The 25023-nt window shown below is 38.1% G+C and overlaps 1 protein-coding gene across 1 annotated transcript in view; it reads right to left on the bottom strand.

Annotated features, from left to right (window-relative positions):
• The window catches only part of col8a2 (collagen, type VIII, alpha 2), a 63970-nt gene that overhangs the window by 7450 nt on the left and 31497 nt on the right, over positions 1–25023 (bottom strand). The window lies entirely within an intron of this gene.

A 25023-nucleotide genomic window follows, 5' to 3' on the forward strand; every position in this document is an offset into this window, starting at 1 on the left:
TTAGGCAACAAAATGTGTGATTAACTGGCTTTCAGTTGCTCCAATTCCATCTCAGCCCCAAAATTCTAAGCCCTGTTTGGACCAAGGAAAATGATTTGGAATGCAAAATATATTTTCAGGCTCAGGCTGTGTACTGATAAATGCCAACTAAATCCCAATTTTATTAGTCCAGGAAACTCTGTCAATGAGGTTAATTTTTATTGCATAGCAAGCATTTTTACATAGAAGTTTATTGAGGCAATTAGTACGCAGCTGTGCTGAACCTTTAAAAAATGATGAATACCTCAGAGATAAAAAAAAAAACCAGAGAAAAAAAGAATACTCTACAGCGAATCAATCCATCAGATGTTTTTCCTAATTGTCACCTTGTACAGAATGTTTATTGCATATATGGAGGCGGAAATAAGAAAATCATTTCAGAAAGCCATGAGATTGCAGTATCATGCTTCCATCACTGCAAGTATGTAGATTGCAATTTTGGTGAACAGTAGTTCTACGGTATTAAATCTGAGGAGTTGCATATAAATGCCCCCTTTACTTTTATTTTTTTCCAAAATTTAAACGCTCTCAATGTTTTTCATTTCACTTCACAAAGATGCAGTAATTTTTATAAACTTTTTAACTTAACTCCCAAATAAACACATTGTGACTGTAACTGTCACCAAATGTAGGAAGTTACAGTAACAGATACTTTTGCAGACATTTAAATTTTCTCCCGTTTTATCTACATCATGTGCCTTGTGCAGTAACAGCGTTTCCTTCTATGAAACAAGAACTTCTGTCCATCTTTTGCTCCTCCCTTTATTATCTCTCCGCATTGAGAAAAAAAGTTTAGGCAATAAAAGTTTGATTTGAGGCACAGCAGTGACACAAACATAAGCTGACATGTTCTAATTTGATAATCACATCTCATTACACAAAACGGTTAATTGTTAACAGGGTTGAAACTAAGTTGAGAAATCACAGAACACTTTAAATCACAAGCCCTTAGAAAAGAGGTGTGTTCATTGGCAACACATGTGCAGAGATTAGCCTCCAGTCTGCGATAGCCAAATACTTGTTTTACAGCCGTTTACCAAAGAATTCTTCAGCTGTTTATTTGGGATTCATCATAAATATCTATAATTTATGTATGTTTATGCTTATTGGAAACTCCAGATCTGCACTCAAAAGAAACATGAGAAGTAAAAAGAAAGAGATGCTTAGAGAAACAAATAGAAGAAAGGCAGACGGTATTAGTGGGACAGCGTTTGGTGGCTGGCCGACTTTCTGGCTGGTTGGCAAGGAAGCTCGTCTGGTGTGGGGGTCTGTGGTTTTGGTGCAAATACAGAGTAATTTAAGAGGCAGGTCTGGGTACCCACTGTTTTGTAAGCAAAAGAGCTAAAAGCTAGATGGATACAGCACCCTTAGCTTTTATGAACACCTATTATAAAGGATGTACAAAAACTTTTCTTTTTTTTTTATTTAAGTAGCGTGATTTCATTATAAAATTTAAAGGTAAAAATTTTTATTTTAATGCAGCTATTTACTGAAAAAATACTATGTTGAAAATCAAAAACAATAATGTTTCTATTATTAATAGATTTCTATAACAAATCATAGCTTTTTTAGAATTGGGACATCTTTTTCATTTTGCAAATCATAGTCCTAATATGTTATTGGAGTTTAGTAATCATCATTAGCGATCAAAATAAAGGATAGCATCTAATTTCTGGGTTGGGATCTAATTTAGTGCTGCCCTACACAAAGCAATTAAAATCTTTTCCATAATTTTTGTAAAAAGCAGGAAGCAACAACTGAAGAAAACTTGTCCAAAGCATAGCTAAAACATAATTTATTTAATTTTCCTTTGCTTCTCAGCTACAGTTTCTAATGTTCCTCTGGGGAACTGTCTTAATGGCCCATATCCAAAAAAAAACACAAACTCTAGTAGAAGCCTCTGATGGGCATTCTTTGAGGACTGCTGTACATGCATTCATGAACCTTTTCTCCCAATAAACTCTGTCATTTAGCATGGTGCTGCTACTGCCACATTTTAAAATGACATAGTGCATGTTCTGCCTGTACATTCGTGGGTTTTCTACAGGTATTCCGACTTCCTCCCAGAGTCCAAAACATGACTGTCTGGTTACTGGGGTTCTTTAAATCCCCCTTAGATGTGAGTGTGTGTGTGAACAGTCGTTTGTCCTGGTTGTCTCTCTGTTGCCCTGTGATGGACTGGTGACCTGTCCAGGGTGTACTCCGCCTCTCACCCATTGATAGCTGGAGATAGACACCAGCACCCCTTGAGACCCCAGCAGGAATAAGCGTGATTGAAAATGGATGGATGAATGGATATTCAGGGTACTGTCAGATATTCAGGGTAATGTCAGCTTTTTATGCAATATTCAGTGTTTTGAATATCGCTCATTTAGATCCATTTCAGTCTCGTCTGACAAGACGACATCTTACACATATTTTAACATAAAAAATAACATATCTAAAGTGTGTCCAAGGTGGTTTGCAACAAACTGTATGCTGGTTTTCTAGCAACTGCTCTTTACTTGGGTGTCCTCCATAAAAACCAGATCTGTAGAATGCATGACTAACTTCAGTCTATTGGACAGATTCTCCAACCTGAGCTGTGACTCTCTGCAGCTCCTCTAGGTTACCATGGTTATCTTGTTCCTCCTTTATTAATGCACCCACTTAGGTCTGCTGTGTTGTGGTAGGTTTACTGATGTATCATTCTCATGTGATGGATTATTCAAAGCATAGCACAGATACTGATCAATCCTGTAATCTACCCTTCTTTAAGCTTCTTTCATTTTTTCCCCTGACCTATCTGCCATGTTAGTTTGCCATTATGTTGCTGTTTGTTCACTAGTGGTCACTAGTGGCCTTCACAGACCAAATAGATTCAGAGTTGCACTGGGTTTTACACAGGGGTATCAGTGAAGGGGAGTAATTAAAAACTCATGTTGCATTTTGTTTTAGATTTTTTTTGGTTTAGAATATTATTAATCTGCATAGTTTCTTGCTTTCACTTGTTCTTTTTTACAATTTAATGTAAAGCACAAAAAACCCAATAAAATACACTGGAGCTTGTTTTTGTAATATAAAAAATAAAAGATTATTTAAGATAAATGTACTTATTCAGTAAAACATACCACAGTGCAGCCGATAATATGGAAATAGAGCGTAAAAGGGGAAGATAAATCTAGAAACCACCTGGCATTGAGTTGATGCTTGCAGTCGTCACCTTTCATGATTGTGTGTTTTACAGCACCAACACAATGTCCAAAAGATACAGGAGGGCTGCAACGGCTACTGAAGCATGAGCAGCAGCTTCCAAACCGTAATTCAGCGGCACCTCATGAGGACTGCACGGACATGCCAGAGAAACACAGACAACCCTGCTGTCTGAGAGCCAAACACAGACTTCCATATAACTGTTCTTTCTATCCTCTAATGAAATTAACAGCACAGGGGAGGTGAGAGCGAATGAGCAGGGCCTACCCCCATGTGTGGGTTCAGACTGCCAGACATTTCCCAAACCACGTGCCACAGTGAGATTACAGATAAACCCACGAGTGAGGATTTGGTGTCACGGACAGGAAAACGAGGTGTTTGCTTTTGTGGTGAAAATATGAGCCTTCGCTTGAGTAGAGGGATCATCACCTAAATATCATACAAAGAGTTAGGTCAACTTTTACAAAAACACAGGATTCAACAACTGGGGTAAGAGGTGTTTGAATAGTTTTGGTTTCAACCACAGACATTGTGGAGAACCAAACTTTAAGCCCGTATAAAAGCTTCTAGCTGATTCATCCAATTTTGATTAACCACAGCCACATCGGCAACTATAATGAATCCCAACCCCAACTATGAACCCACTGGCAGGCAGATTTTCAACCGCCACCACCTTCTTCACCAAACTTTCCTCCAAGCCGCATATCTGCAAGGAGTTTTAACCAAAAACAGAGAGGTGGAGGGAGCAGTTTTCACACACATAAAGTGTAGTGGTTCAGTCTAGACATAACAGCATTTACAGGTTCTAAATATTTTCACTAAGAAGGCCAGCACACTTGCATGATGCCAAGAAAAGCCTTTAAACTTAAAAAAAAGGGCTCAAAAGGCTACACAGCCGCTGGCAGGAAAACATTAAAATCACCACTTCTAGAGGATGTTTATTCAGCTGTTTTATCTTGGAGGGGAAAAAAACCCAGACATGACACAAACCTTTTTTTTTTTACCGTTATCATGTAGCAACTAAACATTGTGGCTTATTAAAAAATTTCTTTAATTTATAAAAATTTCAAATGAATTACTTACATGGCTGTGTAAACTTAAAGAAAAAAAAGAAATAACATAATTTGACAAATATTTTTAGGTTTATAGCAGCCTGGATGCTATGAGACGTGGATTTTGCTATTAAGATCATATATTTACATACAACCGTTCAAATACAAAGTGCATTGCATAATTAACTAAAAGCCATGAAATATTTCCTGTTTTGTCTGATTTCAACAACTTAAACATATATTATTGGGGTCATATAGTATAGAGCAGCCGGCTGCAACCTGCGGCTATGCTATGTACAAAAGGACTCCTAAAACGGTAACCATAAATATTATAAATACTTTCAGCTTATAATTTTTATTTTTTTTTTATTTTGAAAGGGTTTTGAAATCAAGATTTAATATTCCTTTTATCTCAGAAAGATGACTTCCATTCAGTCATAGGACTTTTAGTAGAATACACTTAAATTCGGGGTTGTAATGTGTCAATACAAGAAAAAATCTTTTGCAAAGTAGTTTTGCAGAAAATAATTGTGTTGCAGATCTTTTTTTTTTATTTTGAATTCCACACATAAATCTGTAACTGGCCTGAAACCCTGGACTGCTTGCTGACCAATCACATCAAGCTGACGTGTCTTCCCTGACGCATATTTTACAGCATTATGGTTTGTGGTTGATGCATTTATCATTCCTTTAAACAATACCTTCACCATCACCAAACCTACTTTTGTTTTTATATATAAATGAATGATTTTTATTTGGAAGAGGCAGGACTGTCATCTCTCATCATCATTTATTGCTTTTATGCCAGGTCTCCTTTCCACCAAATCAATTACCTTTAGCCTATCTTAAGTTTAGGTGTTAATGGCATTCTATTTTTTGTACATGCTAGTTTTCATTTTCTTAAAAAATTATGTTGTATTCGTAGCAAACCCCTGAAAATACCCACTTGGAATTTCATTTTTGAATTAATTAATGTTTAATGTTTTTTTTTTTTTTATGTAAAGCTGCAATCGCAATTCATCCATCCTTTAACTCAAAGGTATTTACTCTGAAAATGTTTTTGTTGGGATCCAGAGGTTTGCCCACCAGAGGGCGCCGTGGATCCTCTCCTGGGAGCTGGTTCTCTGCGCTCAGCTGATTCCCATCAGCTCTGCTGATTAACCTCTCCCTATATAAGCTGAGTCATAGCTTCTCTCTGAGCCGGATCGTGGTCATAGTCATTGTTGCCATGCCATGCTCTGCCATGCCATGCTCTGCTATGCCATGCCATGGTCATTGTCTTTGTCTTTGTCCTCCCTGTGCCACCCTGCCTGTTTCTGACTCAGTGATTCTGTAACCTGTTCTGTCCTTGCCATGGAAGCAAACCACAGCCTCCCTGCCTGTTTAACCCTGCCTGTCTGAATCTGCAACCTGTGAGTTTGGAAACCTGTAAACCTGTATTTGAGTATAACCTGTTTCTGTCCTCTCTGCCTCCCAGGGGGAAAACCTGAGTTCTCCAATAAATTATTGGACTTTAATCTGGCCTCTGTTCTGTGAGTTCTGCATCTTGGGCTAGAAATCCTGATAAATCATGACAGTTTTTAGTTCATACAATGCCTGAAAGCAACTTAACAAATGTATATATTCATGTACTTCTATCTCAATGCACTTACCATGCATTGTGACTTGTACATCACACCTCATCTTTATTATAAGAGAAAACCATCTTAAGTGCTTTTTTGTTTTTTAACATGTTGTATGGTAGGTATTCTATTCTATTGTATCATATTCTATTCTATCATATTCTGTTTTTGCCATGATTCTAACCTATCTGGACTTTTTGGTTCTGTTAAATGTTCTTTTTGGGCTCTCATTTATAATTTATTCTATGTAATTCTGTGTTTGTCAAGATTCATATCATTTTTAGTTATCTAAAATATATCAGTTATCTCTTTGAAGCCTATTTTGTATTATTGAGTCCTTGGTCTAGTTTTAGTTGTAGTCATTAGTTTTATTTCCTTTAGCTTCATTTAAGTTCTCTTCTAGTTACAGTTTAGGTACCAGATCTGCTCGGGCCCTGCGCATGTTGTTATGCTACATGATTGGTTGAACATTGCCGCATGATATAAAATAAAACATTGTGGTTGCCCAGACAACAATAAGATAACGCAATACCAGTGTGCAGGGTCGGGAGCATCAGTAGTGTTAGCCTGTCCGATGACCGATGAAGTTTTAACTGATCAATAACAAAACTGAAAAAAAAAAACTGTTAGGAGATTTTATGCTCTGAAAATACACTAACATTAACTAACTAAAATATATACTTCTAAAATAATATACTTCACAATCAAAATAAAATCCTCTTTTGCCATATATTGATGTCATAAGAAGGGGCCTGGTTATTCTTTGTTTCCCCCTAGTGTCCCTTTTTAGTTGCTCTTGTCCACACCTGTTTCCTATCAGCTGATTAGCCAATTCATTGTTTCTATTTCTCATATATACACCTCCTGTGCAGTTCCTCTTTGCTGGATTCTCTTCACTTTGTATGTATTTTCATCCCAAGTGTCTCCTTGTTTTGGTTTCTAAGTTCCCTGCCTGTTCAGTCTGGATTCATGCTTCTGTTTCCACCAACTTCATCATTAAACCTACGAGAAACCATCTCTGCTTCTGTCTCCGCATTTGGGTCCTCTACAAAATCTACCAAACCTGACAGTTCTATTCTATTCTATACTATTCTATTCTATTACTATGGCGTAAATAAACACAATAAAGTTTATAGCTTATAGGGAGGTGTGCTTTATAGTCCGGAAAATGCGGTAACTTTCTACCCTGGGTGCCATTCCAAACTTAGTCCCGCCCACAAGGTTTGAGGTCGGGAAGTTCGGTCTGGCTCTGCTCCATAGTAGCGCGAGTATGATCGCCCACCCTCTGGCGATCCAATCAAATTGTCAAGGCGGGCTTTTTACGATGATGGACAGATGATCAACAGTAACGTAATCAACCACGTGACCTAAGCGCGCTTGAGTGACAACAACAATGGCTGCCGCCGGAGAGTTGAGGTGAGTAGATTCTGCTATTAGGTCTGTTCTAGAAGATATCGACAGCAAATTAATTTTAAAAGAGGAACAGAGAAACGTGATCAAGGCTCATCTTCTTATTCTAGGCGTGCAACTGCACGCTTTGATTTTTGTTGACAACAACTATGCCTCGCTTAACATACGTCACGCACTCCGTTGCTCTTATTGGTTGTAGGTCTATCCAATTGAGTGCAGAGGAATTTTTTTTCCTGGTTCATTCGAAACACGCCCCATAATCACAGCTCTATGGAGCAGTATCAGACTCATATTCTGACTAGAATTGAGTAGGACTACGTCAGGCTAGTAACTTTCACCCACAAGAACTGCTTTTCAAAAATGGACATCAGATCTAGTCATGACAAGCACTTGTCATTTGCCAATGACATCCAACACCATAAAGTTCCTTATCTACTATAAGTTCATTGTGTACCGACAGAACTTTTGTTATGTTTTTTATGTGCCCTATCCCCTCCTCTTTTCCATGTCTCAAAGTTTTTTAGCTTGCTGGGATTTTATTTTGATTGTGAAGCATATATTTTAGTTATTTAATGTTACTGTATTTTCAAAGCATAAAATCTCCAAATATAAGCAGCGTGTAACATGAAAAATGATGCTGTATCCTATTCTAGCTGATTGTTTTTAACCCAGTCAAATTTATATAATAAATGCGGCCTATATTTTTATATGTAGTGTCTTATATAGACTCCAGTCAAATGACAATATCTCCCAGCATTCTCATGCTAGTAGATATAATTTGTCAAAGTACCATAATCACCCATAAACAGTTTGATAAATAGAGAAAGCACCAGTGCCTGAAAACAGTACTGAGGGGTGTATTTCAAGCCAGCATCATTGCAATGAGGTAATTTCTCCCTAAGTCTGATCAGCAATTCCGAGGTGTTGGATCACGCCATAATATATGACTTATAGTCACAGTTTCTGGGGGTTTGAATCAACAGCTTATTTCTCAAAAGTGAAAAATAGACACTAGAAGAACAAAATGACTATTCACATAACATGATCATGGACTTGTCAATGGGGCCAAAAATCTGCGTATATAATGAAATATAACATCTTTTCTTCTCACTGGCAGAGTTTAAAAGGTGAATTAAAGTTTTATTTGGTTGCTGTTCAGGAAAGGTTGTGATTTTATTCTGCCAACAAGAAAATCTCCTGCCTTCTGCGGTTAGTGTTTCCCCTAAATCATTAGTTAAGTAAACTGAAGTAGAAGTAGGCATATGGTGAAGCAAAGATTCCTCATAACAAACGTTAAATAGATCCTTTTTGAAGTGGAGGCATAATTATGCTGTTTTGAGACTGTCCTCTGATCCAAAAACAGTTCCATGGGTGGTTCGTTCACGCCAAAATGACTTTAATGACTTAGAATAACATCCAAAGAATATGCAACTGTTTAGTTTTTCCTGACTCTTTTCAATTATTTTTAAATTGTAATTTCTCCCTAGCTGCATTTTTCCAAAAGCCTAAAGGAAGACACGACACTGTTCTTTAATATTTTTTTTGTGCTGGGACACAACCAAGAAAATAAACCATATTAATATCCAATGTAATTTACCATGGATGACAAATCCTCTCAGATATCATGTTTATTTGTTCTGGCAAAATATCTCTGTCAAAATTATTCATTATACGGTGGCGCACGTTTTTTACTTTTCCATGGTAATTTTTTGTCACATGTCTTTAAAGTCTCATTGGAAGGAGGTTAATATTCTTACTGTATATGGAAATCAAAAACGATTCCAGAGTAATTTTCTTTTTTATGTTGATGCTATGTTGTAATAAAATGGAAAAAAAAAATTCACTTAGCAAAACATAAATTAGTAAAACAACAACAAGGATTTCCAATGTTCGCGAGTTTATATTAAATAGTCCATTCTTTATTCTAAATGTGAATTTATCATGTAAATCGAAAGCAGGTCGTTTATTTCCTTATCAGAAAAACAAAATATTGAAGATATTTTTTTCAAGATTATGATGTGATTTTTATTCTAAAATGACTGATTCTTGTGTTTTACCAGTGCTATTGTTTACTATCCGTTTCATAACTTTTAGAGTCAGGATGTGTTTTAAAAAGCGTATATCAAGAATCTGTTGTAGTTTAATTAACATAATGAAGCTTTTTCCAGAGAAACAGGAACAAAATGCAAATATAATACAGAGAGAGAAATTGAAAACATGTATATATAAAAACTTTTGGTCGGCCGTTATCTGTGTTAATTTGCTCCGTTAACTCCAGACTCTTATCGGGCGATAAAAAAATTATCGCAGTTAATCTGTTCTCACAGTTGGGTTGGAAGCTGGGTCTACACTAAATTAGCTATGATGACTTTCTCCTTGATATTTTAGTGCAGATGTGTATCTGGGGTAGAAACAAATCAGTCTTCCAACCTGTGTAGGCCTACTGTGAACAACAACACCATTGAACATGACATGCTGAAATGGATACAGCTATAAAGCCACCGGGTTTGCTTCAGGGGAAATCTATTTTTAAGAAGCTTCTCAAAAGAAACCTCAAGAAGACTAAAGCTGTTTGCATCGTGTGCAATGCGGAATTGGTTTACTGCAGGAGCTCTTCCAGTCTCAAGTACCACCTTAAGGCAAAGCATCCATTAGCCAGTGTGGAAGATGCCGGGCCAAGTACTGATATAGAGCAGGGGAGGAGTCATGTTCATCAAACTATAAAGTTTGAGTGCCACTGATAAGCACATGTCACATATTATGAATGCCTTAGGCAGAATTTAAATGAGCCAAATTTTTATTTTATATTAATCTAGATTGATTCCAAGATTACAGTGAGAATAATCTAGATTTAAAAAATTATCTATGCCGACCATTGATAAAAACAAAAAACAAGTATTCTAAGAGGATACCTCAAAATATATACAAAAAACAAGAAAATGCATGTATATGGAATGTGGACTGTAGTATTGACATAAATCGTGGCTTGTACGGAAGCAGTTTGTGAACTCAAGAGGTTTATGTTATTTACAGCCATGTTGTTTAGTGTCAGGGGGATAGTTACCTTCAAAACTTTTTGAAAAAAACTGTTGTTTTTAATTTAATGCTCCCGAATCAATATCCTGATGGAAGTCCAGGTTGGTAAAATTTGAAGAAATGCATCTAGCCCTCTGCTGGACTCATGCAGCAAAAACTTTGTGTTTAACTCAGTTTTTAAGCACTCTTATACATTCACAGATAATTCTCAGGTTGGTTAATGTTTTATAATGAAAACATTAAAGGCACGAGTATTTTGATGTAGGGTGAAATAGGCATTCTGTCATAACAGAGCAGAACACTGAATTGCATCCAACTGAAATGTACATATTAACTTTTCCGTAGACGCAGATTAAAAACAACACCTTAACTTCAGCGATAACACTAGATGTTCCGGATAATCTCCTTAATTTCCTTACATTTAGAGCCATGTGTCTTTAACCTTCGATTTCAGCTTAGAAATAGCTCGACAAAAGTAAACAAAAGCCATCACCACTCAATCTGTACCTGCTTCTACTTTACAACCCGTTTGTTGGACTATAACGGGGAAAAAATAAAGCCGCATCAATTTAAGGACATTAAACTAATCAATTTTTTCCTCTGTTTTTCTATACTTTAAAAGGTGAGAAACAGAAATATTCAATTTTTTATATAGCACCAATTCACAACACATGTCATCCCAAGGCACTTTACAGTTCACCAGATTATACAGTCAAATTGAATCAAAGTTTGCTATCTAGGAAAACCAGTTGATTGCATCGACTCATTGACTCGAAAGCAATCCCTCACACTAAGCAGGCTTGTAGCGACAGTGGAGAGGAAAAACTCCCTTTTAACAGGCATATATCTCCAGCAAAACCAGACTCAGTGTGAGCGGCCATCTGCTGTTGCCGACTGGGGTTCGAGGAGACAGAAGCAGAGATACAAATGGCAACTGTCATCCAGCTCCACATGCGGCCCTGTCCAGGAAACACACAGCTAGGCAGATGAGCTCTGAGCCAGCTCATATGTCAATGGATGAGGAGAGCAAATCCAGCCAGTCACAGTCAGAGAAACAGGACTACACTGAAAAAACAGGCAGAGCTCAAGCATATATAAACAAAGGTGTTGATGGCAGCACCACAGCTGATATTTCTCCAGGATGGAGTCACAGCCACACAGGAACAGATCAGAGGAAGCTACTATAAGAAGAAGCAGAGAGATTAGCGTTAGAGATTGAACTAAGAAATTCTGCAGAGCGGGAGAACAGAGATAGAATGAAGCAGAATGCTGAAAGTATTAAAAAAAATAAAGGTAATGTTGAATAAATAGTACGGCTACAAGCCAATGAAAGGTATAAAATGTATACAAAAGATGTAAAACAAAAAAAGTTTGATGTGAGAAAATCAGAAAATGTTCTGATTTGCTTGATGATTGCATTCAGGAGAATATGTTTTTACTATACTTTGGAGCGGACTGGGGTGCAGAAGCAGACAGGCTAATAATAAAAAAAGGGGGCGGATATACCATGCAGATGAAAGTGTTTAATCACAGGACAAAAAGTGAAGCCGTGAAAGTAAGGCAAATTAGTGTCGAAATTCTGGAGGCCTAAGGCCTCACATATGTTATATGTTACAAACTTACATGTGAGTTTCAACCTTATTTGCACCACAGAGCCCAAGGTTTCAGGCCAATGAAACAGCATACATTAGAGTGTATTTGCCTGAGTGATCCCTGTTGCTTTGCCAGTTCATGCTCTAACATCTTTTCTGGAGATTAAGAGAGTTTGCACGGCATTTATAGCTTCTCCTGACCCACAAGGCACCAGGTTTACGGTATGGATTGGCAGAAGGGGATCGGAAATGAGAAACAAAATGAGAGTCTGCAGGCAAACTAAGACATCTGTAGATTTCCGCCAGCCCCAGCAGTGCACCTCAAGTCTACACAAACCCCTGATTAGGTAATCGAGTGAAAAGAGTAGAAAAATAATCTAATAAAGAGTTTCCTGCTTCCACCTTTCCAAGGCAATAAATGCTCTGCTTTTCAGTGTTTTAAGGCACAATGCTATAAGCAGACTTCAAAAGGCCAAAAAGATTGAACTAACATTATTAGTTCTTTTTTTATTAATTAAAAAATAAAAGGTAAAAAAACAAGATTCAGATTTATGGATGTGGATAGCCTTGTTATAACGGGAGTAGTGTTAGAAGGCACTGAGGAGATGACATCACCTTGCCAGCAGGAAAGCTTCAAGGGCGTAGAGGAATCCGATCTTCTGTAAATCAAGATGATTGCTTTTTTTTGTGCCATATAGGTCTCCACTGGCAAATTCAGGGCCTTTCCACCCCCCCCCCACCACCACCACCAATTTCCTCCTCTCCTCTCTTTTAATGTCCACCTTTGCACACACCTCATTGCTGGTGTGAATACTCTTTTTGTTTGCTGCCAAAACAGGACTACTCTTGGCAAATCTTTCCCTGCTGTTAATTTAAATGTACTTGCAAAAGGTTAACAAGCCAAAACATAAAAGAGGAAAAGGGGGGGTGGAAGGCATGTGTGGGTGCTTTTTGAACATCACTTTATTTAAAAATGTTAAAGGTAGAACTTAGAAATGAAAGGTTACATTGAGCTGTCCAAATATATTTGATGATCTCAGATTATTTTCAGTTTATTCTGTTCTGTAACCATACAAAAAAAAAAATGATAAGTGACCAAATGCCTTGTTTACCAAATATTTAAATATTTATTCATTAAATGCTAGTCTAACTGAAAGGTTATGTGCAGACCTTTCAAAAACAAGATTTTATCTTATAAGACCAGAAGGAATCCTGTGTCAGGATTTGGTGTTGGTTTGGAGGACCCAAATGCAGAGGCAGGTAGGCAGAGGTGAATTTAGGTGGGTTTAATGAGGTTCACAGGAACTGAGGCAGGAATAAAAAAATCCAACAAAAATAACAAACAAACCAGAACCAAGGAGACATCTGGGGAAACCAAACTCTAGGAGCCAGGGAGAGACGAGGTAAGCAGACAGACGTTAGACGAGGATCCAGCAAACAGGAACTGAAGAGGGAGGGCTTTTAAAGGGGACAGAAACAAAGAGATGCCTAACGAGAGGATTGAAAACAGGTGAGGACAGAGCAGAAAACAAAGCTAGAGAAAGAGGACACAAGAGGGCAGCAGGGGACAACAAATGGAAAACCAAGACTGTGACATCCTGAAGGCAGCACTGATGGAGCTCTCTCAAAATCACTCATGCTAGGTTTAATACATTTCTTTCATTTTTTGAATCATTTTCAACCAAGAAAATCATTACGTTAAATATTATTTCCCCTTTCATTGTTATTCATATATGTTTTTGTAACCACGGCACAAAGTAAACGTTTCCTTAAACTGAATGGAGGCTTTGTAAATATGCAAATGTTTAAAGGAAGTGTATCCCTTCAATTGATGTTGGTGCATTTGTAATGGTCTCATATGTTTTCTGTACCCCTGTGATAATCCCCTAACATCCTCGTATTAAATATTTTGTAATAACATATGTAAATTTAAAAAGAAGGTTTCTGGACACTGCAGTTATATAGATATCATTCTGATGTGTTGTATTTTCTGCTGTCCTGGACGAGTTCCAAAAATTCAGAACTTGTAAAATCTAAGAACAATGAATTCTTCTAATAATTTTTTCTTGTGTAAGGTCTGGTAATATTCTGTACTAATATAGCCCTTTTTTGTCATGATCTTGGCGCTGATGTGTGGCTTGATTACTCATTTCATTCACCTGTCTAGCTCCACCTAATTTCTCATACCATTAATTTCATCAACCTGCCCCTACCTCTATTTAACCAGCTGTCTAACAAGTCATCAGTGCCAGATTTTTCGAAACTTGAGAGTATTCTAGCAGATCTTATTGTTTGCGATTGCATGACTCTGTTCTGTTCTGCCTGTGAACTTCTGAGCGTGCCTGTTCCTGTTCTGATCTGGTTGCCTGAACTGTCTTTAGACTCCTGCTGGATTCTGCCTATTAACCTAACCAGGAAACTGCCTACCAACTTTGATTTGGATTTCCCTTTGGTACCCATTCCGATCACTGGTCTTCTGTCCTGGACTCCTGTGAACCTTCTTGACACCGGCTTCAGCTTCTCCCTCCCCTTTGAGGAGCATTCGTCGTGTCTTTTCGGCAGCTGACCAGCTGGAATCTACCTCTTCCTCTGGGCACTAACTGGACTTTAAGATCAGGTTAGTGACTCACACGTACATAATCTTCATCCGCCAGATTGACGGTGTCACTAACCTGTCTTTTCCTCCTACAGGGGTTCTTGCCTTAGGCGTCCTAGCTAACCACTGCAGATCCGTAATTTTAAAAAGAAAATGATTTTTGAGATATACAGTCTGCCTGTTTGAATACTTTGTTCTCTGAACGTTGACATTTATCAAGTCTTAGGACCTCTAAGGAGCTTTACACTACATTCAGTCATCTATTCAGACATTCACATGCTGATAGTGGCGAACTACACTAAAAACAAAGCCGAGTAGACTGACAAGACACCATCCATTGGCGCCACCAGAACCTCAGACCAAGAAACAGAAGGTGAGACGGGGGAACTGTCTTTCCCAAAGACATAATGATGGAGGCAGACAGAGCAGGGAATCAGTCTTGCTTGTAACCAGTGGGCAACCCATCAGTTATAAGTCAAACTCTGACCTCCTGGGCCTTTGTCCCTTTCTTTTCTGCTCTCGGACAAAATGGACTAGAAAATATAAGAAGTGCATACATTTTTCTGAACTATCTTTATCTACAGCACCCTAAAGTTTACTGCTGTAACACCTCTAATGGTCACTTGAAACTGGCCATAAAATAAAAAGAAAACCAACAAAGTTTTGACTCCAAAATAAGTTTTGTTTCATTATTTTTTGTAAGAAAGTGTGAGTTGCACATCACAAAACATCTCTCAGTGAGGCAGGCTAACAACAGCACTAACTATACTATAGTTGGAACCTGGAAGCAAGACTCAAGCCTTCACTGCGATTCTGCCTTCCCACTCATTTTATTACATCGCCTGGAGCTGCTGCAGCATGGCATCATGCTAATATTAGTGATTAGGCCCTTCTTTAGGTTTAGGAAGGCTAAATGACATCCGAAACCTCTTGCAATGGGCTTTGGCATTGTGTTTAACTGAAAAATATAAGTTACTGCCATGTAGAGATTAGGTGCCAATCTGTTCGACAGATTAGCACCTAATCTGTACTTTATTTCAGCTTTATCTACTTGTTAACATTGGTAAACATGATGCGATAAAGGTAGGTGTTTTCTGGACAGGGTGGGTAATCACAATTCGCAAATAGTAGGAATAGACACTAGCTTTCAAAGAGTGGGAAGGGCTGCTAACCTGGTAGTAGCCAGACTGATATGTGTAGAACTGAGTTGAGTTCTACATTATCAATCTGGGATGGCTTCAGTCTGTCCATGTAAAGGAGGGACGTTTAGTACAATACTTTGAGCTGATTGGGTGAACTGCCAGCTAGTTCATAATACGCTTTCATCACATCATAGCTGCAAATCTTTAAAAACACAAAGTGTTTTTCTTTGCTCCTTTTTCAAGTGAGAAACTGTCACTATTTAAGCTAAAACCGAGTCAGTTGCGGTATCGACAAGTGAGCCCTTCAGTGTAGCCATGTTTGCAATGCCTTTGCAAGGCCCTTCTGACTGCTGACATTCCTATATGTCCCACCCCAATAAACCCTGCTGGCATGTCACTGGTAAGACTTGTCAAGAGATGGACATCTTGGCGAATTTCTTCAAGATGGATTGTTATGAGACTGAAAACTCAGATCTAAAGACAATCCAGCTTGCAGCGCAAGGTTATGATGCTGCTGCTAAGTGAGGGAAATTCAGGATTACTTTGTCATGCAACAATCGGGAAAAGCATGACTTTGTGTGTGCTTTTGATGAATAGATAGCTTTATTATGAGATTAAATTCTAAAAAAGAAGGTAGGTTTTGGATGAACTAGGCACTTAAGCTTATTTAGAGTTACTGTGACCTGGATGACTCAGAATGTTAATTAGCAACAGCTCTGTTGAAAAAAAAGACATGTTAAGAAAAACCTGGAATACAAACATTTAGCAGTTTTTAACTGTGTTTCACTATAGAAAGCTTTACAATTGCATATTTCCATTTAATCTTGATTATTATGTATGTTTACTTTAAAAGGGTCAAAGTTAATCTTGGAGCTAAGCAGGTTGGTGTAATTAAAAATGTGTAGGCTGAAGGTGAGAAAAAAAATCTGGGGGCCTTAAAAAGGGGGCTAACGTTGCATGCTGTCAATTGTTCCATTCTTTCTTTCCTTTTTTTTTTGCCATGACCGGAAAAACGTCCTGAGCTACATAAAGAACTTGGGCGAACTTCCAGGTAGGAAAAGCCCAATAAAAAAAAAAAAACCTTGTAGTCTGCATCAGTCTATGTTTACTCTCATTATAAACACTGTGTTATTACAGATCACTCTGTTGAACACGACGAATGAGCCCTTTTATGTTACAACACTCAAGACTAAAGCTCTTAATGATGTTTAAATAAGACCTGGGCAATAGATGGGATAGTGAACACTTTAAATTCGACATCCAGTCATTACAAGACAAAAAAATGAAAAGGAAAGGTAAATTAATAAGGGTCTTTATCTGCTCATTAACCCACTTGCTTTGCATTCTCTGCCAATAGTGTTCCATTCTGCTTTCTTTTACTTGCTCCTAAAACAGCTTAAAACACAAAGGCATATACTGAATACATGCAAACACAGGACCACAGATTTTTTTATTTACTTTTTGTCCAAAAGAGAGGGAATGAGACGTAGAAGGGAGATTATAGTTTAATAAGGGGCAGGAAATCTTGGTTAAATCCCCCCGAAGGAGCTAAAATGCCTCTGTGCTCAAGGCTGCTGCGTTGCAGCCTGAGTGCTTTAACATAGGGTTCTCTGGCACTTAACACCACAGTGATTCATTCTGTAATATTACATCTCTAATTCGACATTTTAAGAGATCTAGGATATTTGGTGGCAAAATATTTAATATAATAGAAATGATAATAATAATTTTACCTCTGGATTGCCACTTAAGTTGTAAACTTTTTTTAAGAATTGCCAGTATGGGAAATAGTGATTTATTATTACATGTTAATGATACACTGACTTTCCCCTTTTTCTCAAAAACATTCATAAAATGCTTCAATAAATGAGAGTGCAGATGATGTTTTTGCACTACAAAGAAGAAGGAAAACAATTCATTCTAAATTTCTTGAACTTTTAAGTGACGGGGATCAAACATTCTTATAAGTCTTTAAAAAATGCTTTTTTGGCAATCATTCTCCAAACCATCAGAAAGCATGTGAAACCCAATCATGAAGCTATACTGTATTGTGTGGTTGGTGCTTACAGTTTCACTAGACTGCAAACTGTCAATTATCTATTGACGGGACTTTAAGCCAAAAACTGACAAGAAAGCTACAGTTTATTAATGTATTCAAAATGAGAGAAAATAAACTTTGATAAAAAAAAAAAAAATTATTGAATATTGACTCAATAAGAAAAACAAGCGGTGGATATCTAAAACTTTGGGTCGGTCCAAAGACTTGTTGTTCAAAGCCACTCAAAATATTACAGGAAAGAGTAATGCCTCAGAACGAAAGTATAGAAATATTTAAATCCATCCATCCATCCATCCATCCATCCATCCATCCATCCATCCATCCATCCATCCATCCATCCATCCATCCATCCATCCATCCATCCATCCATCCATCCATCCATCCATCCATCCATCCATCTATCCATCCATCCATCCATCCAAATTGACAATTGTTGTCTTTTAGGGTTTGACAAGTTGACAAAATTAGTTTACAAGGCCTGATTATTGACATTTTTGCTGTTTCTTTTGGAAACGATTTGGAATGTTTTTTGTTTTTTTATGCAATAAAATGTTATGTGACTCATCAAGTAAAACTAGAAAAAATACATATGCTTTGACGCCCATTGTTTGGGGATGAGGGTCTGTGGTTATCACCTTAAATCAAGTTAAGGCCTATTTTGTGCTGCAGAAACATAAATATTGACACCAGTAACAGATATGGTTATTTAAAAAAGACTATTATTAGGGTACCATGAACAATATTAATAACTAAAAGTGCATTTTCACCATGTGTGTTACACAATGTGTGTAAACCCACCATTCTTGCCATGGAGTAGCAAGAGTAGATTGACCCCTTGCTGTCCTAAAAAATAGCCTTTATTATCTCTGAAACAAAAGAAGCACATATAATAGTTATAATTATAATTCCAAATTAAAATTTCGCTTAAGCTTCAGAAATCTATAGGATAAATTAAAGAGCTAGTTGTACATCAAAGTATCTCTTGAAGAAAAGCTTGCGTGCTGCTGTGAACGTCCCTTAAAGTTCTTTGCAAATGTCCACTGAAATCTTTGTACAAGCAACTATGTCTTAACATAAATTCAGCAAACTGTTGAAGTAAAGGTGCATGCTGAGATTGTTTTAGAGCCAGGCTGGAGATCTTTAATCTGGATTTGTAAGTTTTGTCCCTGTGCTATGGAGCATGGGTAAAAGAAAGAAAATCCCCTGCTGACTCATCTCCTTTCATTTTAATTGGCATTTCATTAGATAATTTGGATCCAACTTAGGGCCTATTAACAATTCTCTGGCCCCTGTTTGATTGATCACTCACTTAAGTCTCCAGCCGGCCGTTTTGAAATACAGCAGCTGCCAGCTGAAAAAAACACACAAAGCACCTCATACCCTGACACGCATGCATGCGCCTCACCAAGACCACCAGCGTGCAGCACATTGCTTCCTCCGACTGTGGTCCATACCCAAGCCCACCCCACCCATCAGGATCAATGCAGGCCTTTATTAGACTGGCTAAGATGGCTTGCTGTGTAAGTAGATCCCGCCAGTTCTGGCCTAACACCTCCTAGGATTCACTGCTGGACTGTATAAACATAGCTCCCTGTCTGTGTGAAAGTGACTGCTGAGCGTGTGCAGACAAGTTATGTCTGTATTGCATTGTAAATGTAACGCAAATGTAAAAATCTGAAGGAATAATCCTCACTAGAAGGCATCTTCAGAAACAGGAATTTCTTGCTGTTTAATGGAATAATTTTTAATGACTGCAATTTCCTGCAGAACTCCTGAAAAAAGCAGTTGAGTGTCGATCAAGTAGGCATGAGATAAATGGAAGTTTAACTGTAGCGACATCTCTGCAGTCATAACCAGTGGACAGTTCTAACATGAAATGCATAAAAAGTCTATTTGGCTCCTGATATACACACTCGGCCATGTAAAAGCTGTGAGAAAACCATCTAATTTGTCCCCCAGGTGCTATCTACAGTAAGTGCAGGCCTGGTCCTATAAAGGCTGTAAAAGTCACCAAAAAGCTCCACAGGTCAGAGCGCAAAGCTTTGGGAGCTCTGGGAAGTGTCAGGCACTCATGACAAGCAGAGTTTTGGGATGTTTCCCAGTCCTATTTCATATGAGCATGTAAAACAAGATGTCTGAATCAACTCCTGATTTTATGCTGAGATGTGACCCAACTCACTCTACATATGTGCATATAAGCTCTTCACATATGCTTTACATTGGTTTTGAAGGAACAGTTGCATATATGGTTTTCCTAAAGGCTATAACCTGAAAACAGCATTTTCATAGATGATTAATTGAGGGATGATGCATCTCTCAAGTCTTACGTGCTGATGTAAGACTTGTAGTTATATATTCTTCCAGGCATATCTTGCTAATTCTTCTCCGCTCTCAACTTTTTGAAGACATGCTAAACATACTAAATATACAATATTTAAGTAAAAAAATTAGGCAACCAACAACTGGAAAAAAAAAACATATGTGCAAAGAAAAGCCTTAGCCTTTTATTTGGCATCCAAATACTGACAATTTTCGTGTTATGACTTCAGAAAATTGAAAAAAAAAATGTCTGTAGTTATAGAATAAAGGAGTAGTTTAACATTGATCAGTTTTATAAACTACAACTTTTAAATCCCTGTTTAAAAACATTGTATTGTACAAATTACTTCAAAATATTCGCTTTTCAAGATTAACCTGCATCTTTATTTAATTTTAAAAATACAAAAAAAGCTGTAACTATGAACACAAGTGACTTCTATGCCAACATAGACCAATAAAACACCCATCCATCAATTTTATCTCACACTTATTCCTGCTAGGGTTGCAAGGGGTACAGGTGCCTATCTCTAGCTGTCAATGGGCAAGAGGCAGAGTACACCCTGGACAGGTCCCCAGTCTATCGTAGGGCAACACAAAGACAAACAGGACAAATAATCATTCACAAACACAATCACACCTAAGGAAAATTTTATTAACCTAACAGTCATGTTTTTGGGCTGTAGGAGGAAGCCGGAGTACCTGGAGAGGACCCATGAATGCACAGGGACAACATACAAACTCCATGCATAAAGAACCTTCTTGCAGCAAGAAGGTTCTGGGTCAGTTCAGTTCCCCTGCGCAGTTTTAGAAAAAGATTTCTCTGACAATCATAATTTTCTTGGTTAATGAGGCGCCACATCATCGAAAGTAGCAGTCAGCCTTATCTATCACATTTTATAGATGCACAGACTTACAAGGAGTCAATAGGGGGTTAAGAGAAAAAAAAGTATTTTGGTAATGTAGCTGTAAAAAAAAAAAAAAAAAAAAAAAAAACATATATATATATATATATATATATATATATATATATATATACCTTTGCATATATATATATACATATATATATATATATATATATATATATATATATATATATATATATATATATATATATATATATATATATGTATATATATATATATATATATATATACCTTTGCATATATACATATATATATATATATATATATATATATATATATATATATATATATATATATATATATATATATATATATATATATATATATATACGGATGAAAATTACGATTTTCTAATATTAGAACCATATTTTTCCATTGTTCTTCTGTTATCTCCACAGGCCAGTCATCAGACGGTGATCAGAGACACACAACAGAGGAATGCTTCGGTTGCAGCAAGACAAGATGTAATGATGAAAAGCTTGTCAGCACAGGAGAGTTCACAGGGAGGGTAACATTCCCAAAGTTATATCATTCAGACATAGCCTGTAAGGTCATCTGTTATCTTTGAATGTTCATGACAAACTATTAAAACTTAATAAAACTAGCACAATGCATTATAATATAAGATAGATTTAAAAGCTACAGGTTTGCATTCTGAAATGAAAAACTTGGGAGCCGAGTTTATGATTACAACCGAGAAAAAAATCCCCATAGCAATCATTTTGGTTATTGTGCAGTGTTGAATGAGATTAATTTTCAATCTCCTGCCAGAAATCTATAAAAAAAAAATACATCCAGTCTGTGCGACGATAGATACACTGATAAAGATTTTAATGAATAAAATCAACCATTGATAAAATTGTGTGTTTTATATGTTTCTGCACAGTGGGATCTATGCCTGCATGTTAATTGAGCTTAGATCAGTCTGTCTAACATAATCGAAATCAATTCAAGAGGTTATGATAAGAGACGGCATCAGTCCACACGCATCTCACGGTTCATTAAAAGGTGATTCAAGAGATCAGATGTGTTTATCTCAGGCCTGGCAGCTAGACGGAGGGGACATTCTTCAGAGTCTGGAGTTAGTTTAGATTCATGGCCCTCGCTTAGATAATCACCATACCAAAGGAGGGATGAAGCAGTGTCTTTGTCTCTGCTTGGTATGCGGAGGACAATGGGAGGGCTTAGTGGGAGGAATATTAGAGTTAGAGAGGAATAAAACAGACAGGGGAATGAGACACATCCTTGGATACCTACAGTAAGCTTCCCTGGGTGCGGATGAAGAGCTGCTGAAGGGGGAGGCAGAGTTTCGTCTCCTGTAGTAAAGCCTAACTAGAGCTGATAAATCAAACAGATGCTGCCGGTGCACCTTATTCTCTAGTGCAGGGAGGACAAGGTGCACATGTTTAGGAGAAACCAACATGTGCAGCTTTTACATGTACAAGGTGCACATGTTGGTTTTTCTAACTTGGTTTCTCAAAATTTTCCAAATTCCTCCCCTAGTTAGAAAAAAAAAGAAAACGTGCCCTAACTTATCTCATCAAAGCTCTAAATATAATCAGCCACAATTTACACAAAGGGTTCTTTCTGAAATGCATAACACACCAGTAAAATGATGCATTTGGGTTTATGAGAAGAAGCGATTCTTAATGCTGGGTTCTTTAGAAGAAGGCAAGATGTGAGCAGTATTTTTTAAAGAAAAAAAGACTACATCCACATGAGGCCGAATAAGGCATCAAATGAAATCTGTTTCAATGTCTGTTTCAGTGTCCTTGTCTGGAGTGTACCCCCCGACCGGACTAGGAAGCATGTCGCAGCCCATTTTTCGGTCAAAAATAAAGTAAAGGTTAAGTTTTTCATCCAGTTTAGGTGTTACAGGTAGTTATTCTGCAGCCTCATGCTTTCTTAATTCTATTATTTATTTTTCTAGAAGCAAACTGATAAGGAGGTTTAGTTTAGTACCACATATTCATTTTCAGGTTTAAAATATTTTCAGCTTAAACTGGAGGTCTATGAATTCACAAAGACTAAAACCTGAGCATTAGCCCCCTGGTTTGGTGCATTAGCCGCATAGTTTGGTGTATTAGCATCCTGGTTTGGTGCATTAGCCCCCTGGTTTGGTGCATTAGCCGCATAGTTTGGTGTATTAGCATCCTGGTTTGCTGCATTAGCCCCCTGGTTTGGAGCATTAGCCGCATAGTTTAGTGCATTAGCCCCCTGGTTTGATGCATCAGCTGCATAGTTTGGTGTATTAGCATCCTGGTCTGCTGCATTAGCCCCCTGGTTTGGAGCATTAGCCGCCTAGTTTAGAGCATTAGCCCCCTAGTTTGGCGCATTAGCCGCATTGTTTGGTGCATTAGCATCCTGTTTTGGTGCATTAGCCTCCTCGTTTGGTACATCGGTGTCAGGATCCGGGGCATTGCCCACCAGAGGGTGCCGTGGATCCATGCCTGGGGAGGGATCAGCTGTTTTCTATCTGCTGATTAAGGAAGCTCCCTATATAAGCTGAGTCTGAACTTCCCTCTGTGCTGGATCGTTGTGTTTCTTGTGCCACCATGCCTGTCTGATTCTGCAAACCTGTAAGTCTGTCAACCGGTTCCAATAAATTACTGGACTTTTAATCCTCCCTCTGTGTCTGTGAGTCTGCATCTGGGCTAGTAAAACCCTCGCACCATGACAGAACGATCCAGCCAACAGACTAGCCCATAGACTCCTTCTACGCGCTCCTGGAGAGCCCGCTCTGTGCCGTCTGGAGACCCCTTAGCCCCCTCTGTGCCATCTGGAGACCCCTGAGCCCACTCTGTGCCGTCTGGAGACCCCTGAGCCTGCTCTGTGCCGTCTGGAGACCCCTGAGCCTGCTCTGCGCCTTCCAGAGACTCCGGATGTGGAGCCACAATCGGTGGATCCCTCTGTTCGTGAGGTGGAGCCTCAATCGCTGGTTCCCTCTGTTCCTGAGGTCGAGCCACAGTCGGTGGCTTCCTCTGTTCCGGATGCGGAGTCGCAGTTGGCGGCTTCCTCTGCTCTGGATGTGGAGCCGTAGTGTTTTGAGCCTGTTGCAGAGCAGAGCCCTTGAGGGGGGGTACTGTCAGGATCCGGGGCTTTGCCCACCAGAGGGCACCGTGGATCCATGCCTGGGGAGGGATCAGTTGTTTTCTATCTGCTGATTAAGGAAGCTCCCTATATAAGCTGAGTCTGAACTTCCCTCTGTGCTGGATCGTTGTTTTTCTTGTGCCACCATGCCTATCTGATTCTGCAAACCTGTAAGTCTGTCAACCGGTTCCAATAAATTACTGGACTTTTAATCCTCCCTCTGTGTCTGTGAGTCTGCATCTGGGCTAGTAAAACCATCGCACCATGACAATCGGCCCCCTGACGCATATCCTAACTTAAGCATGAATAGCAGTTAATGGTTAGTAGGCCGGTTAATTATTTCAACACAGTAAAGCACAACTTTCTCTTTTCTTCATAGAAAGAGTTTCAAATATAGAGGATTTTGAGCTTGAAGCCATGATATTCATGTGCAGCTTAACCATCGTAAGATAGATTCACATGCTAAGAGCAAGAGTACTGTACTTCTCTAGTTGAACTTTACCTGGAAGAAACTCTGTTCTTTTATAATACATAAACAAAAAATAAATAATTGGTTAACATGAAATGCTGTGAATTAAAGAAAATACTGTAATTTTATATTTGGATGCTAAATCCAGCTGAACCACACAAACATAGAAACGAAAATGGTGTAGTGTAGAAAGATGCTAATATTTCATGTTATATTTTTTCAGAAAAGGTAGTGGTGTTATATGAATGCATCCAAGATCAAAAAATTGGCTTGTGATCTGAATAAAAAGCTCCAGTAAAATAACATATTTCCTTTAAAAACACCCCTCTTTTGAATGAACTTTAAAATTTACACGTGGGAAACTAGTTCCTCATTTAGTTTCTTGGTAGTGTCAAAATGAGCAACCGGTCAAAAAGTGTGCTGTTTGAAGCTTTTAGAGTAGGGCAGATTAACTTCTGGTTAAACAATGCAAAGTGCTTCAA

The sequence above is a fragment of the Cyprinodon tularosa genome, unplaced genomic scaffold, assembly GCF_016077235.1.
Source record: "Cyprinodon tularosa strain WSP-4 unplaced genomic scaffold, ASM1607723v1 ctg149, whole genome shotgun sequence".
In the NCBI taxonomy this organism is placed as follows: Eukaryota; Metazoa; Chordata; class Actinopteri; order Cyprinodontiformes; family Cyprinodontidae; genus Cyprinodon; species Cyprinodon tularosa.